The sequence below is a fragment of the Lissotriton vulgaris genome, chromosome 2_1 (assembly GCF_964263255.1).
Source record: "Lissotriton vulgaris chromosome 2_1, aLisVul1.2, whole genome shotgun sequence".
Lineage (NCBI taxonomy): Eukaryota > Metazoa > Chordata > Amphibia > Caudata > Salamandridae > Lissotriton > Lissotriton vulgaris.
In genome coordinates, this window is record NC_141687.1 from 1,194,812,225 (window position 1) to 1,194,830,610 (window position 18,386).

An 18,386-nucleotide genomic window follows, 5' to 3' on the forward strand; every position below is an offset into this window, starting at 1 on the left:
AATGCCTTTGTAGGAACCTCGGAGCTCTTACACCCTGCCCAGTCTGGCTTCCGTGCAGCTTATAGCACTGAGTCGGCGCTGGTGGAGATTACTGAGGCCATTAGGGAGTGTCTGGACAGTAGCGGCAGAGCGGCTCTGATTTTATTAGACCTCTCTGCCACGTTCGATACTGTCCCTCATTCACTCCTTCTAACCCGACTAGCGGAGATTGGTGTGGTGGGCTCAGCACTGAAATGGGTAGAATCCTTTTTATCGGACAAGTCTCAGCAGGTCTGGATCCCACCTTTTTCATCCTCTGTCAGGCTCCTCACTACCGGGGTTCCTCAAGGCTCCACATTGAGTCCCCTGCTTTTTAATGTTTATCTTACCCCCCTCATTGTGCTTGCCGAACAAATGGGAGCAAAAATCATAGCGTACGCAGATGATACGCAGCTTTTATTTACCTGGAAGGATGCAGCAACTAACACAGAGGTTGTCCGTTCGTGCCTTTCCGCTGTGTTCAACTGGTTAGCAGCTGCACAGCTGAAGTGCAACGAAGACAAGACAGAAATTTTGCTGTATGGCCGATTTCCATCCAACTTCAGAGACCTCTTGTGGCCGTCTGATTTTCCCCAGCCAGGCTTAGTCACTATCGCTGCCAAGAATTTGTGAGTCTGGTTCGGAGAGGATCTGAGATTCGAGGCACACATAAAAAAACTTACTGCTGTGTGCTTCGGCTCTCTAAAAGCCATGAGAAAGTTCTTCCCGTATCTGCCATCATCAGATAGAGAGTCGGTTGCTAGAGCTTTAATTTTATCTAGGCTAGACTATGCCAACTCTCTTTTTAGCGGCACTCCAGCCTTCTTAGTTGCCCGACTGCAGATTATCCAAAATGCGACAGCACGGCTGCTGTATAACATTCCAAGCAGAGAAAGCGTGCGAGCACACCTAAAGGAACTTCATTGGCTGCCGATTGCTCAAAGGATAGCTTTTAAAATTCTCACTTTAGCATTTAAGGCAGTCCATGACATGGGACCATCCTATCTAAGAAAAAGATTCAGCCGTTATGTCCCCACACGGCCGCTATGTTCACCCGGCTGCAACCTCTTGAGTGTGCCCCGCTTCCAGCGAGTACGACTAGGAGGCTACTCTCTTGCTGTTGTCGCAGCTAGGACTTGGAACGCCCTTCCCCTCTCCCTGAGATTGACTGAAAATTTTGTTTCATTTAAGAAAGCACTAAAAACTCATCTTTTTAGAACAGCCTATTAGTGTTATTTTTCCTTTAGCTGGCCACTTGCTTGTTTTTCTTTTTCGCGCCAGGATACTCTGGAGTAATGGAGCGCGTTATAAAACAGCAAATAATAATAATAATAATTATTATCATTTGTAATATTATTAGGGGGAAGGTAGTGTAATGTCTTAAGTAATATGTATATGCATTTATGTGTTGTTCCCCTTTAACGGTGCACAGAATCTGGAATGTTGATGACACTGTGATGGGCTTTGTATAGCCTCAGATGACAGTTGCCAAGTCTGTGTGTTGGACGGGGTCTTTATTACTGCTATCTTAATAAATTGGATTCCACAACTTTATCAGTCTACCTGAGGTATTTTATGTGGATCCTACATTTTCCCTTGTTTCACTGCTTTCTCCTTGTTTTTACCTCATTGCCGCTCCAGTTTGTTTTTTCCCAGCTAGCCCTGCCCAGCGCCCCTTTGTCTTCTATGTCCTACTTAATGGAGGCCGCAGTCTTAGCTCCCCAAGTGCTGCTGCATCACTCTTGTTCCCATCCTCTCCTACCACCCCGCCCCTTTTGTGTGTGCCTACTCCTTGCTTTTCCCTACTTTTCACTGCCTTTTCCTTGCTTTTTCCTCTGTTTGTTTAGTGCCTTCTCCTCCTTTTCCCTCCTTTTCACTGCTTTCTCCTTGCTTTCCTATCAAGACCTGGTCGTATGAATGAGCCTCCGGGACCTGCAAGCACCTGGATAAGCTGTTGGGTGATTAGTCGCGCTTTACAAATCCATATTGATTGATTGATAAGAGTCTCTATAATTGAGCCAGCAAGAGATAAATCAGCCAGACTGATGGAACTATGCTATTTCTACTTTAATCCCCCTGGTACCTCCAGAGCACGTCATAATATTGTGTACCTGCCTACGATATCAAAAGAGGAAACTACTGCACAGTTCCAGAAATATCAGGAATCACACCAATAGGGCAGACTCTGAATCAGGATAGCTGCTTCACAAGGACATAATGGACACAGTTCTGCATCTGATAGACAGTTTTCACGTCAAACTCTTGGGAGGTGTTTTACCTCATTCCTGAGTTCAACCATCATGAATTTGGGAATACTAGGCACAGTTCAGGCAGCAGGAGCTGCACCTAAATAATACTCCAATCTGCTCAGCTGTTGCTTAGTGATGGCAGATCTTCACTTTTTCACAAAGTGTGTTTTAGGTCTGGCTTGACAGCACAGTTATCTAAATGAGCTATTTTACGAATTAATAAAAAAAAACTGTACATTTTGCTGAACCCAGTAGTGTTTCTATCTAACACATGGGTACTTGTAAGCATTTTCCCAGGGGTCAAAAAGTGTGTTCTGTGGAGTGTCCTAGATCCAAAAAGATTCCAGCAGGGTGGCGGATTTAAAAAAAGATGGCAAGCGTAGTATCTACATCATGGCTGAATTGCGCAATATGAAACTAGAAAACCTGTGACCAATGTCCGCTTCCCCCCTTGATCAAACTGCGTGATCCTAGCCAAGTGTTCTATTTCACTTTCACTCCTTTTTCTTCATTATTACATATGAGGATCTCAAAATACATGACTTCAAGATATGCGCTGTACAGAACCTTTTCCTGTGTTTGAATTTATAAGCTATAATGTTGTTCATGTATAATACCAACCCAAACCACCCAAAGGGTGCACATGACAGCTCCACCCTTACAGTCACAGAAGTGCAAAATATTTGTGCATTTAGCACCATATGCGTGCCTAACTTTATTAATGAAAAGTGAAGTATTCAAATGTAGTATTGAAATTAATTCACAGGAGAACATTAGAGATTTATAAATGTGTGCATACTAATTGTTAGCCTAAACATGAATGAAATGTAGATCTCCCACATATTTACACTTATGTCTCAAGTTATGTGCATTTTTGGTATTAACAGCTGGATAATAAGAGCAAAATCTTACTGGCTGTATTGTACATAACTTGTTTTTTCACAGGCATGGGGGAATGGACTGATTGTTCCATACTAAGGAATCTCGGATGACAATCTTGTTGAATTACTTAGGACTACAGATAACGTTTTGGATTCCTGCCAGAATCTTAAAAAGTTAGATATTTTAATATGGATGTTTAAAATTCAAATACAAATTAACTTAAATATGTACTACATGCGGGTACAATAGACAGGTGGTTATTATTTTTTGGGACTGCTGGTTTTTTTTTAATATACATTCCCTTAGCTTTAGAGATTCAACTTTTGTACAATCTTTTGCTAAATGGTTTTAGTAATCGTGGGGTATTTACCTGTCGGCTGTGGTTTGACATGCAGGGTTTTTCCACACGTTTTAACTAAATGTTCTCTGATTATTGTGTTCCACAGACTGGTTTTAGCTAAGCTCATAATTTTTTAATAAATAAAGAGAGACTTTTCATTGAGGCCCTAAGTGGATGTCCAGACTACTAAACACTTCTAAAGGTATGCTTGGTTGAGCATTAAAATAGGGCCAATTGGGATTAGATTTTGGCGACATTAGGGTATTGACTTTAATATTGGTTTCTCATTTTGTGCACTTTTGCTTTTCTTCATCCTTTTTCTTTTGGTAGACGTTTTATTTAGCCGTGACACCGAGTAATTACTTCTTGCTACTCCAGAAAACACATTTCAACTATTTATATGGAATTACATTATCTAGGTATAGATATTAGGTGATCTTTTTTCTATTCCTAGCACTCTCCTATTTCCCTTTTGTTATACTTTGGTGCTGCGCAGGGTATGGTCCAGGTGCTGCGCAGGGTATGGTCCAGGCAGATTCACTTTGAAGTAAATACACGGTGAAGGATTCTTTTCTTTAGCATGTTTTTGTCTGTTATCACATTGTTTGTGTATGCTCACAAGAGTTTAGAAGTGTTTTCTCTTCCTCTATCTGAACATTTACGTTTGGAGTTCACACTTTCTAAATCTCCTTTTTGGTGGCACTCCTTTGTATGAGGAATTAAGTTGCTTCACTGCATTGGTCTGAAGAGACACTTTTTTGAAGAGTATTCCCTCTTTTGATCCTTTGATATATAAATCAGATAAACAGATGCATTTGTTCTTATTAACAGCCTTGAAAATGTCGTTCTTGCGACGAAACACGTGTCGGCTGTGGAGTTTCTACAACGTCGTGTCAACCCTTATTTACAAATATATGCTGCTTATTTCTTATTACTTGGATTGGAATTTGTTATATTGTACATGGGACATTAAAACACAAGTCTGACCTGAGTTGATTAGAAAGTATTTATTATTTGGTGCTGTACTCTGTTGATTAATATATTAGATTGATTGTGCTTAGAGGTTTGGCTTCTGTGCAGGGGCACATTGTGGATGGCACAGTGGTTTAACATTGAGCATGCAATAAGACAAGCTATTTCAAACGTATGCAAAACTGTAACCGAGGTGCTGATTGTCTTTGTAGCTACCATTTCCTTCATCTGTATTGCCCCTCAATACTGTATTTAGGGGGCGTTGTAGGGGTCTTGAGGTCAGTAGCCAATGATCTACTGACCTTAGGGTGACTACACCCTTGGTGTGCAGTACTACACCCACACCAGCAGCAGTTTGGGAGGGAGGGTTGAGGGTGGGCATTTTGGAGCTCTAATGAGGACGGATGGGGTGAACGCAGGTCTACTGAGTCATTTGTTGACCATTGTCCTGTTTGACTGATGAGTGGGATTTGTTTTTTCGGGTTTTGTTATTCTTGAGATATGGCACACTGAATCTGATATATCGGAAGGTCCCTATGCAGGGCGTCGAATGATGGGATAGGACGACCGAGCTGTGCTTGCATTGATACTCAGTGATCTGTTAATGGGACTATATCAGTTGGACTGTTGGAAATGGGGCACGGGGAGATATAGAAAAGCAGATGCATGATTATCTTGCCGAACAGATGCCATTGTTTCCCACTTACACGTTTTTGGTATTTTGTTGGCTAACGCCGCCCAGCCTCCGGGATGTGGGCTGAACGGCTGTGTGATGCTTCAATGATATCTAATGGGACACAACGCTTAGCGGCGGGACTGTCGGTACTAGTGATTGTCTTTTCTGAATCCGCAATAAAAATACAGTTAAAAAAAAAAAAATACACCCTTGGTGTGCTCACCCCACGTGGGGGAGTGGGCACAATCACTATCATTGATTGAAGAGTGCCTGCCATCTGCAAGATGGCAGTCACTGAAGAGTGGGATTCAGCTTGCCTTCCCCACTTGAGGGGTCGGGTTGGCAGAGGTGAGGACATCTCCTGGGCTGTTCTAATTTTTCCCACAGAGAAGGGGTTGATACATGAACAGGGTCTGCTCCTGATAGCAGGAGAGGCTGGGGGTCGTGTTACAAAGGCGGCAAGGCCTTTGACGCTCCCCTTTCACAGATGGCTGTTCCTGACCTGGGGGTGGGGTGACCACTTTTGCCCAGGAAAAGCTTTGTTTCTGGGCCCAGTGAGTGAAGGCTCCCACCCCAGTGGTCCAGAAACATGCCTTGTGGCGGCAGGCTGGTGTTTACCAGTCAGGGAACCCCACCAGTGGCTGGTCATTTTTCAGGTGGCATCTCTGAGATGTCCTCTGAGTGCATTATATAATAAATCGCACACTGGCATCATTGTGGGTTTATTATGCTGAGAAGTTTGCTACCAAACTTCCCAGAATTCAGTAAAGTAATTATGGTGCTGTGGAGTTCGTAATGACCAACTCCCAGACCATATACTCTTTATGGCTTTATTACACTTACAATGTCTAAGAATGAACTTAGACACTGTAGGGGTACAGTGCGCATGCAACTGTACCCTATCCAGTGGTATAGTGCACCCAGCTAGAGGAGTGTCTTACCTATACCATAGGCAGTGGGTTGCAGGCATGGCACACAAGCATGTGTGTCATGTCAGCTCTTCACTTTTCTCTGCACCAAAACATGTAGCCTGCAATGTCAGTGTGTGTGTTATTGTACAGGACCTCTAATCTTGTCACAATATGTGCTGCATCTCTAAGAGGCCTTCCCTGGTCACAGTGCCCTTGGTACCCATAGTACCTTTTACAAGGGACTTACATGTGGCAAGAGAGGTGCCAATTGGGGGTACAAAGGTACAGTTTTGGTAAAGAACACATGCCCTGGGAACCAGATTGGCAGGGACCCAGGGCACTTTAAGTCAATGTGCATCAGAAATCTGGCAAAAAGTGTGGGGGTTACTGCAACAGAACCCCAATTTCCTACAGTCTTCACTGCATATAACAAGGGGGAAGCCAAATAACCCTCTAAGACCTTTGGCCAATTACTATAACCATACAATAAGAGAATGGGCCTCGAGGAATACATTTGTGTCTACTATTTCATCAACAATAGTATCTTAATTACTATTGGATTGTCACAGTAATTTCACTAATAAATACTGTAAATTATGTTTAAAAAAAACTTCTCAAGATAGCTGTAAAACAGGTTCTTGTTCGTATTTTATTTACTCTTATTACAAAATAATGTCAATTTCCACCACTTTCTGTAATACAACGAATATTAACCAATACAAGGATTATACACTCTTCCCTCATATGTTTCTTTGAAAAACAAATTGTACGCCACACATCTTTTTTGTATGCGTGATCCAGCTTATAGTTCATCCACGTGAGTACATTTACCACCCAATCTAATGTCTGAGACCTTTATAGTATTATCTTTAGATTGGTGTTTTTTTCAGTTATTCTATTCCATATTTTATGAACTCCTTACATGGAGAAAAGTTGACACGTTTTGGCCTGTTGAATTTCTGGCCTCCTAAAGACTATACAAGATGAGTGTTACCTTTAAGTGAAACATAAAATACCATCTATCGTTATGGGTATTACTCAACATGTATGGAAACCCAGTTACTAATAAAGTTTGAAAATATCTACAATATTTTTTGTTAAAAAAAGACCATACATCCTGGGGATTAAAGCAACCATACTCTTATGTGCTCCTTGCAATAGTCCAAATCCATAAGTTCTGTGCGTGTTGCATATTGGCTCAGCTCAAGTGAAGAAAGACAGGTGGTTGCAAGTCTCACATAAATAACAAACAACAACAGCCATACTTTTGTGTGCTCCTCATGCTAATCCCATCAGAAGGAATGGGAACTTCGATAGATGCATGCCTTTCATGCATAATAACACAGAACAAACACTTGTGGTCCCTATTCTGTCTTAAAGGGTGTAATGCTGTGTAAGACCGCTAAGATTGAATTAGGTCTTGTAGGAAGCTGGCTCTTTTTATTTGTTTCAAAAGACCTTTATTGGCATTTAATGATGTAATACACAGCGTGATGCATACATCCCAGGTGGGCCAGCATTGCTTGAGGACATTTGCAGTGAAGGTAGTAGGGGCGGGAGGGGTGGTACACGGCAAGCCGCCTACAACCTCATTGGGCTGGCCACGTCTGGGGGCAATTATCTTAATTTGGCACAGCAAAGGTCCAGAATTTTGGGACTTTTAAGTAAAACACTAGAACACTAATGCCACTCATTAGCCAATGTTAGGGAAATAAAATGTCTACATTTCGCATTTCCCGCCACTCAGTACCATGTGCATAGAGTGCATTGTTTTTCCCATGTTTATTTTGCAATTATCATGCCTGATCGTTTCTTATATCTTTCAGTATTCAGTGTTCATCCCTGCCCTGTCTATTATTCTCAACAGTCCTGGATTCATCAGGTGCATCATTGGTAATGCTATGTTCAAACAGGTAAGCTTGAAGAGGGGCCCAGATATTGCGTGGACGGGAGGAGGGTGGTTGCAGTTCGGCATAAGAATTAAGCTGTACTTGGCAATATATAAGGTATCAGAGCCATTCTTTAGATTTGGGGGCCCTTCCCCTGCCCCATCTACAGGCGATTTTCACGTTTAGCTAGAAGAAGTGCTAGTGAAGCATATCGCCTTATTTTTGCATGCATCGGTTCAGTGTACCCTGAAAGGGCGGTGAGGGAGTCCTCCTGCACATTTGTCCCCGTAATTTGATCTAGAGCGATCAGTACCTCCCCCCAATATCGATGGACAGGCAGACAATCCCAAGCCAGGTGTTTGAAATCCGCTCTCTGTTCGCCACATTGATCGCAGTGATCGTTATCTTGCAAATGTAGTTGATGTAGGCGAGCAGGCGTGAAATATAGCCGGTGAATATATCTGTAGTGTATTATGCGCAGTCTGCTGCTGGCAGAGACTGCTCCAGTTTGGCAACAGCAGAAGGTCCACTGTTCATCTGTGAGGGGATACCCTAGCTCACTTTCCCATCTGGTCTTAGCTGGTGGGGGGTTATATTCGCATTAATTTTGAGTGGTACGATATGAGTAACACTACATGTGGGAGGGGGGGTTGTTGTAAGAGGACATGAAGGGGGGGGATGGTGGGATTTTCTAGTGGAAAGCATGAGGTGAGGGTCCGAAATCCTATATGAGCCTAACATAATAGAACCAACCTAGAGGGGTGAGGGAGGAGGTTCCGAAAAATTCCTCGCTAGTGCAGAATTTTCCTTTGATATAGAGTTGACCCCAAGTGAGACTGGACAGCTTGCGCAGCAAGCAGCAGCATCCTCCCTCTTGAGTAACCGGGAGATCATGTCGCCCCTGGAGGGGTAGTAAAGGTGAATATAATAAAGAGCACTGGGTCCTACGAGCCACGTCTCTCCAAGCGCTGGTGGTGCATTGAACCGTGGTGGAGGCTGAGTGTCTTGGAACCGCGGGGATGCGTAAATAAGCTGGGCATGGTGTGGGGGTCATATAGCCATCTTCTATTGTGAGGTGGGGCATATATGTGGGGGTGCATCCAGTAGGCTGCGAATTGGGCCTGAGCGCATATGAAATAAAGCTCCAAATTGGGTATTTCGACACCTCCAGCCATGAAGGGTCGTGTGAGAATGTCCCAGCTTAATCTGGCTTGTTTTCTGCCTCACACCAGACGGAGCATTTGGGTTTTAATGTCATTAAAGAAATGGCGACTGGGTGCGTATGGTATATTCGTAAATAGATAGAGCATTTTGGAAGTATCACCATTATAATCAGTGCAGATCTTCCTGCCATTGAGAGGGGCATTGCAATCCATCTAGCAATTTTATCAGTAAGGAGGTCAAGCGTTCGTCCATATCTGGACCGCGTTAGTTTGGCGCGGTCTCTAGAGATGTTTTTTTCCAAGGTTTGTAAGTGTGTCTGCGTACCATTTGAGTGGATAGTCCAGCTCGAATCTCGTGGTGGCTTCCATAAAGGGGTATATCTGGGATTTCCCCCAGTTGATGTTAACCTCAGAGAGATGACCAAATCGAATGAGGAGTCTGAGAATTGGGTTAAGGCTTTCATCTGGGTTACACAGATACAGCGTAAGATCGTCAGCGTATAGGGATATTAAAATTTGGCGTTCTGGACAGATTAACCCATGGTCCCAGTAATGTTGTCTGATTTTGGCAGCTAAAGGTTCAATCGATATGGCGACGAGTAAGGGCGAGAGGGGGCATCCTAGACGGGAGCCCCTAGCTATTGTGAAGGGAGAGGATTGGATGCCATTGACCATTACTCTAGCCTGTAGACCAGTGTATAACAAGTTTATCCATACCAGAAAAGGAGCGGGAAACCCCATGCGTTGTAGAACGAAGGCTAGGTAGTCCTATTCTAACGAGTCGAATGCTTTGGTGGCTTCCAAGAATACTGCTGCTGCATTCTTCTCGGGGTCAATGTCCTGGAGGACCGGGAACAAGGTGCGCAGGTTATGAGATGTGCTTCAATTTGGCACGAAGCCCGATAGATGCGGTCGTACGAGGGCAGGCATAAGAGGACTAATGCGGTTAGCGGTTCATTTTGCGAGTATTTTGGCGTTGATAATAATTAGTGAAAGGGGTCTATATGAATCGCAGTATAATGTTGGTTTACCTAGTTTGGGCAGGGAGATAATTTGCATCTCACACATCGTGTGGAGCAATATGCCCATTTCACGTGCCTCCTTAAATACATGTCTCAGTACAGGGATAAGTAAATGGCGAAATGCTTTATAACATTCAACCGGGAGACCGTGTGGCCCTGGGTCCTTGCCTGATTGGAGTTGCAATATGGCGGTGACGATCTCTTCATCTTTGTAGTGTGCTAAAAGGAATTCCCTCTGTCTGTTTCCCAACCAGGCTATAGCGGTGTCCTCGAAAAAGGGGGTGAAATCTACGGGATCAGTTCTATGCGTCTTATATAGGGCTTTATAGAAGCTGCGGAAAGCTCCTACAATCTCTGAGCTACTCCTATGTCGTTGCCCGTCCTTGTCCTCGATCTCAAGGACCATATTCAAGAAATGGGGGGGGGGTCGAATCACGGAGGCAAGCGCCTTCCCCGGTCGTTCCCCATATCGGCGTGCCTGGTGGTATTTTCCTCTAAATTTACATTCACTCTCAGTTGTCTCCTGATATTCATTAAGTAAGCTGCGCAACTGAGCTTGTAGTTCTGGGGTGGGGGCGGTCTGTATCATAGTTTCCGTATGCTTGAGCTCCGTCTCCAGCTTGCGGAGCATGGAGCGGATATCCTTCAAGATTTCCCCGCTTTTTGCAATACAATGTCCTCGAACGGTGACTTTGAAAGCTTCCCATATCGTGGAGTATTGTTCAACCGAATTTTCGTTTTGCAGGAAGAAGTGAAGTATTTCCTGTTCTAGTTCCTGTTTAAATACCAGGTCTAGTAAATTCTGTGGGTTCAAGCGCCAGGATAGGAAGGGCGTTTCGATATGGGGAGGGCGAGGGTGATAAGTGCTGGGGAGTGATCAGAGTAGGTGCAGGGGAGGAATGAAGCATGTGTGAACCAAGTAGCAAGACCCCTTGTGAGGAGCCATCCATCTATCCTAGACCAGGAGGAGCGCGCAGTAGTGTAGCATGAGCCTTCTCAAAGCTGCGGGTTTAGGAACCGCCAGGCGTCGAGCAACTCATATTATTCGACTATCGTTTTCAGGGTGTAATGTGCCTTGGAGTAGTGATGCAATTGTGGACGAGGACGGTCTAGTACAGGATCTAAGGTGACATTGAAGTGTCCGCCCCATATCACATGTGTGGGACCAGTATCTGTAATCTTCCATCAGAGTACCCCAAAGAACTCTGGGTCATCAGTGTTTTGTCCGTAGCAGGAGACAAAAGTGACAGACTGAGTGACTACCTGACCCAAGAGGATAATGTAGTGGCCTTGTGAGTCTTTGTAGGACCCAATGGGGAAGTATGGGAGGGAGCGTTTCACCAGAATAGCTGTGCCACGAGCATAAGAGGAGTAGGACGAAAAGTGAGCATATGTTGCCCGCCGGGATGCAAATGTGGTGGAGGTGTTGGGGCTAAAGTACATTTCTTGGAGCATCGCACAGTGGATATTGTGCCTGTTCAGATATGCATTGCATGGGTCGGTGCTGTGGCGTACACATGGTCATGCGCATCAGTGTATTGACTAGTGGCGTAAAATAACTTTCTACTGCTGCTAACAAACAGTACATGATTCCCCCTCCCCCTCCCACATCAGCAGCCCAATCCTGCCTTGGCCCATTCTCCCCCCTCCCCATTTCCCCCCTTGTGCCAATTTCCCAACTGAGGAAGATGGCCTACACTTTAACATAATTTCAAAATGTATTGTTTAGGGTTCACCTGTTGGGTGAAATGCCAGAGGGTGACCAGGGTCTCTTCGCTGAGCAGGTTCTCGGGCAGTGTTGTAGATGTCCATCTCATTGCGCTGTCCGTTGCAGGCGTCTGTCTTCATGGGGCCTGTCAGCGTACTAGTGCCGGGCATGTGTGGCATCTTGGAGGTCAAATTCCCAGCCCATTTCATTGGGTACTGAGGTTGTTGTAGTAGCTCCACATAGGTCCACTCTTTGCAACTGTATCATTAAGGGGTCGTGCATGACCTGGGAATCGATGAGGCCGGCAAGCACGTACGCACGGTGTGTCCTCTGGTTTGCCATCTTAGCTTGAGTTGTGCTGTGAGTCTATGTGATCCTGTGTAAGTAACCTGTCTGGTCTGTCATATGGGATGCAGTTTGTCTGGTAAGGGCGGCGTCACATACAGTTATTCAATGTCATAGGCGCAGTCATTATTCCCCGGCCCGTGTGTTGGAGAGGAGTGTCCAGTAGGTTGTATGGGCAAAGTCTTAAGGAAATCCTGGACGTGTTGTGGGTTTATACAGAAGTGGTGTTTCCCTTGATGTGTGATTTTTAGGCGGGTCGGGAAGAGCATGGCGTTGGCAGGTTGAGTTGCAGCAGTTTTTTCTTCACTTGAAGGAATTTCTTTCTTTGCTCTTGTACTGCCATGGTTTCAGTCCCTTCATATCTGAGTGTGCTGTGTTCTCTGGAGAGGCGGAGAGTCGTGTCCCGATCCCGGTAATTAAGTATAATAGCAATTATCGGGCGAGGAGGGGTCCCAGGGGCGGGCTGGCCCACAAGCGTTCAGTGTGCCCGCTCCACAACTAGGACCCGCAAGAAGGTCTCCCTGCCAAATAGAGTGATGAGGAGACGTTCAGCATATTCCTCCATCTTGCCTGTGGCTGTCGAGACTGGCACACCTAGGATACGTAGATTATTCCTTCGCAATCATGATTCTAAATCTTCATTCTTGGCCGCTATTACTTTGAGGACCATTCCATTTTGAGTGTGTGATTTGTCGTATTAGTGGAGGCGTCCTCTAGGTCAGAGATCCGCCGTTACGCTTCCGTCAAGCGATCATCATGTTTTTCAACTCTGTGCATGAGTCCATCCAATCTTGCGTTCATGGTGTCCATCTTTGATTCAATTCAGCTGGACTGCATCACTAATAATAGTTCCTTCAGATCTGTTGTAGAGGTAGTCGGGGCTTCAGGCTGATCCTCCTCTGGTTCCTTCTGGGAGCGGGCAGATTTGCGTGTGTCCAAATTAAGTCTGCTTTCCCCATGTTGGCAGATCAGCAAGTTAGATGGAGTGTTTAGGTCCCAATGAGCTTTGGGAGCAGAAGGCTGTGGCAATAGTCCTCCAATGGGTGTACTCTAGTAGGGTGGCAGCTGTGTGTGGCGTGTCCCCCCATGCTCAGCCGGATCCCATCTGTCTAGCTTGCGAAAGAATCGGGGGTAGCACGCAGGTTTCAAGTGTCTCGTTAGCCGCACGCGGTCCGAATGGGATTCAGCCCTGTCAAAAACGAAAGTCAGAGAGGGTAGTTATTGTGCCTTGATTTAGGACTGGGCTACCTCGCAATGCCCTAGATGAGAAGTAGGGTGATGTGGCGTCCTCTTCACCACTGGTCAAAGCATAGGCCTTAAGGCATGGCCCTGAGTCGCTGCCAGCATCCCTCGAGAATGTCCCCACATCACGTGCACCAATCCCCAGCACATCACGTGCAACCAGTGGGGGGAATGTGTCCTGTGCGGCTGGCTCCCACCCTTCAGACCAGCTGTCAAGGGTGCGTGTCTCCACCACGGGCCTCAGTGCGCCATCTCCCCTCCGCATTTGGCTTTGTCTTATCGCAACCCCCGGCTCTTTCCGCGGGTGAGTAGCGGAAGTTCAGGCCTCCCAGTACCATGGCGCAGTATCAGGGGGCTCAGCAGAGGTGCCGGCTACCACGGGCTCTAGGCGGTTCCACGCTGCAGGCCTCTCTGCCCACACAGTCAGCGTGGAGCAAGGTGCTCCGGCAGTGGCAGTGCAGCGGGCTCTCGGAGCTAAGTACAGCCACACACAGTTGTCGGGGGCAGTGCCGCACTCACTGTTTATTCAGGAGGGCTCTCACCAGGCTCTGCTCTCGGCCCACAGCAGTTTGGAAGAGCGTCAGGGGCTGTACCGGTCCTCCACTGCTCCCATCCGCCAGAGTGTCTCAGGGGGCCCTGGCAGCCCGGCCTCTTCCTCTTTGGATGGTGAAGCTTGGAGGCCGCAGTGTTGTAGCGCCTCCTGCGGGGAACACAGTCTTCAGGCGAGGTTCTGCAATCCTGCGACCAGTGTCTTTCCCCCATGCAGTGGGTTCAACGATAGCACAGCTGCAGGTAAGGGGCTCACCTATTCCACGGCGGCGCCGGCTCGTTCGGCTCGCCCGGGCAGCACCGTCGCCATTTTGTGAAGTCCGGCCACAGGGGCTAAATCTTTGCTTTCTAGACGTAGTTTTTGTTGCTTGATTGGGCTTGAGATGCATAGGATATTAGGCGGATATAAGGCCCGAGGTGCAAGAGCCTCACACAAGTTCGGCCATCTTGCTTGGTGCCCTCTAGTGCGCCCCAAAGAAGCTGGCTCTTTATATGATATACCACTGAGTGGTTATATTGTGCAGAGTCCAGAGATTCCTCCATAGGTGTAGTCAATGTAAACCCAAAGTGCTCTATTTGTGGTAATGTGGTCTAGCAGCCTTAGGCCTAACACAGATGAGTGTAAGACATCTGTTATGCTCACAATGATTAATAAATGACACTGCTCGAAAAGGAGATCCACACCAATTTTATAAAAAATAAGCTTCTGTCAAGATTTATTTTAAGACCAAGAAATACGTAAAAAGGTAAGTACGTTTTTCATAAGAAATACTTTTCACTATAAAAAGTGGATGCTTAGTGCAATTTTCAGTTAAGCAAAGTTAAACTATGAGAGGAAAACAAGAATACGGTTTTGCAGGTAAGTATACAGCTTACAGTCTCGGTTTTCAGGATGAAAAATCAGCAGCAGGCAAGGTTCAGGTTAGTAGCAAATATGCACCTCCAGCGGCACAGGGCAGCTGGGTGCATGTTTCAAATTTGGGGGTAATCAAAGAGATGCTGCTCACAGGTGACTAATACGGTTTGGTGACCCAGTCTCCAGAGGTTAAGGTAAGCACAGTGGGGATCAGAAGGTGCACCAAACCTACATCTTCAGCAGCACAGGGGCGACCGGGTGCAGAGTGTCAACACAGTGTTGGGCGCCCAATGCAAAGTAAAGAGAGAGTTGGTTTTGAAGAAAGGCTGCAAGCTCCGGCCATGAAGCCGGAATAAGAAAACCCACAGCTGCCCAGGTAGAGATGATAGGAGACGTAGGGACACCAGTGGCCATGCTCCCAAAGGCGCAGGGTCTTCGGGTGCAGGGGTGTCCTTAGGCATCAAAAAAGTCTTACCGGGCAGGTTGCAGTCTGAGACAGACTTCGAGTTGAGGCTGCAGGCGTCGAGGCGGAGTTGAGCAGGGGTGAGCCCACGATAAATGGACTCTTGCTCAGAAGTGCTGGGAACCTTTGCAGGACCAGTGGGCCACTTGGACTCGGGCCGTAGGCGTCATGCGCAGAGGTGAGTCCTGCTGTGTTTTCACAGTTGCTCAGGGCAGAGGTCTTTTCTTCTTTAAAGTTGGTTTCTTCTGGACAAGTCTGCTGTCCACAGAAGAGCTTGGTCTATGTCAAAGGCAGGCAGTCCTCCAAAGGTTTGGAGGTCGCTGGACTGCAGTACGGGTCATTTTTTGGTGCAAAATCGTCGAGAGCTGCAGACCAGCAGGTATGGCTGGCGACAAGTCAGTTGATGTCTGTAATCTTCTCAGGTGGTGCGATGCTGTAGTGTCTGGCTGTTCTTACTTTGTCAGGATTTATATTTCAGGGTCTGGGGTTTATATCCAAACTGTGTTCCTCAAAATCTACAACTTGCAACTAAGCAACCTCCGGCGCCTCACTTCAAGGCACGTTGTCGTCCAGTTTGTGCTGTGTAGGGCATCAAAAACAGCGTTACGTTTTGACTTCTGTGGTGTTGTCGGTGCACCCTGTCTTAGGGCTTGTAAGGCCTGCTAGAGAGGTGACTTACCAATACCGTAAGCAGTGCTACTTGGCATGGTACACAGGCAGTGTAAGGGTTTCTCCTCAGTTTGTCATTTTCTCTGCACCAATACATGCAGGCTGAAGTGGCAGTTTGCATGGCCTTGGTGAGGGGTCCCTAGTGGACCTTCTTCAGTCCCATTGCCCTAGGTACCATTTACTAGGGACTTACAGGGGGTCTGAAGTTGCCAATCTCAGTAAAGTTTTTAGGGTAAGAGCTCTGACACAGGGGACCTGGTTGACAGGAACTCTGAGCACTTTCAATCGAAACCACATAATTTTCTAGGCAAAAAGTGGGGGGCTAACTATGTCAAATGAGTCACATTCTCACAGGTCTTTAGGCATGTATGGTATTATGAGCTTACAGGAAACTGGCCATTAGAAAACATGCATACTTGGCACAAATAAACTATGCAAAGCCATCCTTGGTCATCAGAGACGTGCCACAAAGGATGGTTTGGCACATCATGTGCCCTTATCAGGGACATCTCAAGGATTTTGGGGCCCCTGGGTCAAATGTATTTTGGGAAGTCCCTGATACAAGCAGCTTTGAATTTATGATCCAATTTGAGCTCTTTCATGCCTTCTTTGTCCATGTCACTGACAGTACACAGGCACACTCGTCCAAATTCTAAATGCCTTTACATTTAGTTTTGTGTGTTTTTAATATTGTAACACAGCAGCAGCTCACTAATATTATTGTAAATAATCCCTGTGACACTATCCCATTTCTCATATGAGAAGTCCTGCTTTTTTCTAAAAGAAACAAATGTATGCTGTTGCACGAACCATAAACACAACATTACTTTTCAAAATGTCTGAAATAGACTTGCACACTTTAAAAATAAATTAAAGGAAAACAGTAGTTAAAAAAGTTCTGTTTAAGAATTATCCAAGGTCATCAGGGCAAGCCTCTCTGCAGAACCAAACTGGATCTATCAGGGAGGCACCCTGAAATGCTGTGGCCCTGGGCCAGAGCCAACTTTGCCCATGCCTTAAAACGTCTTTGGCCCTTACATAACTAATTTTGCAATTTAACACAGATATATTTATTATTATTAGATTGATGCTGGTGCTACACAAAGTAGAGCGTTCTTTAGAAAGAAAACTACTTATTTAGCATGCCATGTTTAACTATTATTAACCAAGAGTGAACGATGTTGTCTTGCTTGAAAGCACTGTTTATTAACACTGCTCTTTCGAACTTCAAGAAGTAAACATGTTAGTGTAAACAATGTTGCAGTTGCCAAAAAAGACAAGATAGTGCTTTTGTTTATTATGTTAAATAAAAAGTGCTTCTGATGGACCAGAAGCGATGTTAATCCTCCAAGGATTTTGTTACTCCTCTAGTGGATCTAGTCAGCAAAATTAAAATGCAAGCTGAAAGGAGAGCAGGCTTTACAAGAAAACAGGACAAAAAGCATACTAAAACCATGAAGGTTTATTTCTGGTTAAAATCACTACAAAAGAAAAATTGAATAGTTAAAAGTTAGTCAGTTAGGTTAACAATTTATATCAATAAATAGCATGAAGCATGGAATAAAATGAAAGAAATAATTAAACAGAAGCTGATACAGTTCAGTCCAAGTAAATAACAAAACTCAGAGGGCAGACCAGACTAGGGCTGCCTCCTAAAGTCAAGGGAAAGAATGAGCTCATAAACCCCAAGAAGGGGTTTCTTTTATAATGCGTTACACAATGGAAGTCATACATTTAATACAATTGTTCAAGAGTCATATGGTTTGAACCAATTACATTAGAGAATGAACAATACTGTTTCTGAGCTCACATTCACAGCATTATGCCACAGATTCATATAAGCAGTTCCCATCCCTGGTGCCCTTCCAACACCTAAACTGTTAATAGAATTTTCATTACTTAATATACAATGATAAGTTCTCATGTAGAATCACACAGTAGGCCCAACAGGTGAGTCTTTGGTAAATGTTCCTGCCAGTGAAACGTTATATACTTGGGAAAGTTACAATGTTTATTATGTTAACACTATTGTGCATTCAGTAAAAAAAAAAAAAAAAACTCAGAAGCCCATATGGTACACAAGTCTTGTAATAGAAGGTCTATCTTATTGTTCTGGGCATGAGCACCAGATACATTAAGCAAGGTTGCATTCATTTTTTAGGCACTTGGAGGTTACATGAATTGCCCAGATTCACAGGAAGTTTAGCCAATACCAGGACTCAAACCTGGTTCCCCAGTTGCAAAGCCATCAGCTCTGGCCGTAATGCCCTATCCTCTCCCCAGCTTCCAAGTTTCCATTGGTGTCAAAGCACATTTACCCATCAGCCTATATTACCATGACATGTCAAGAAAGCAAAATCTTCGGTTATCCCAACATCTGGCTAACACAGGCAAATGGACACTCATGGTTAGGCTATCCCACCATGTAATGC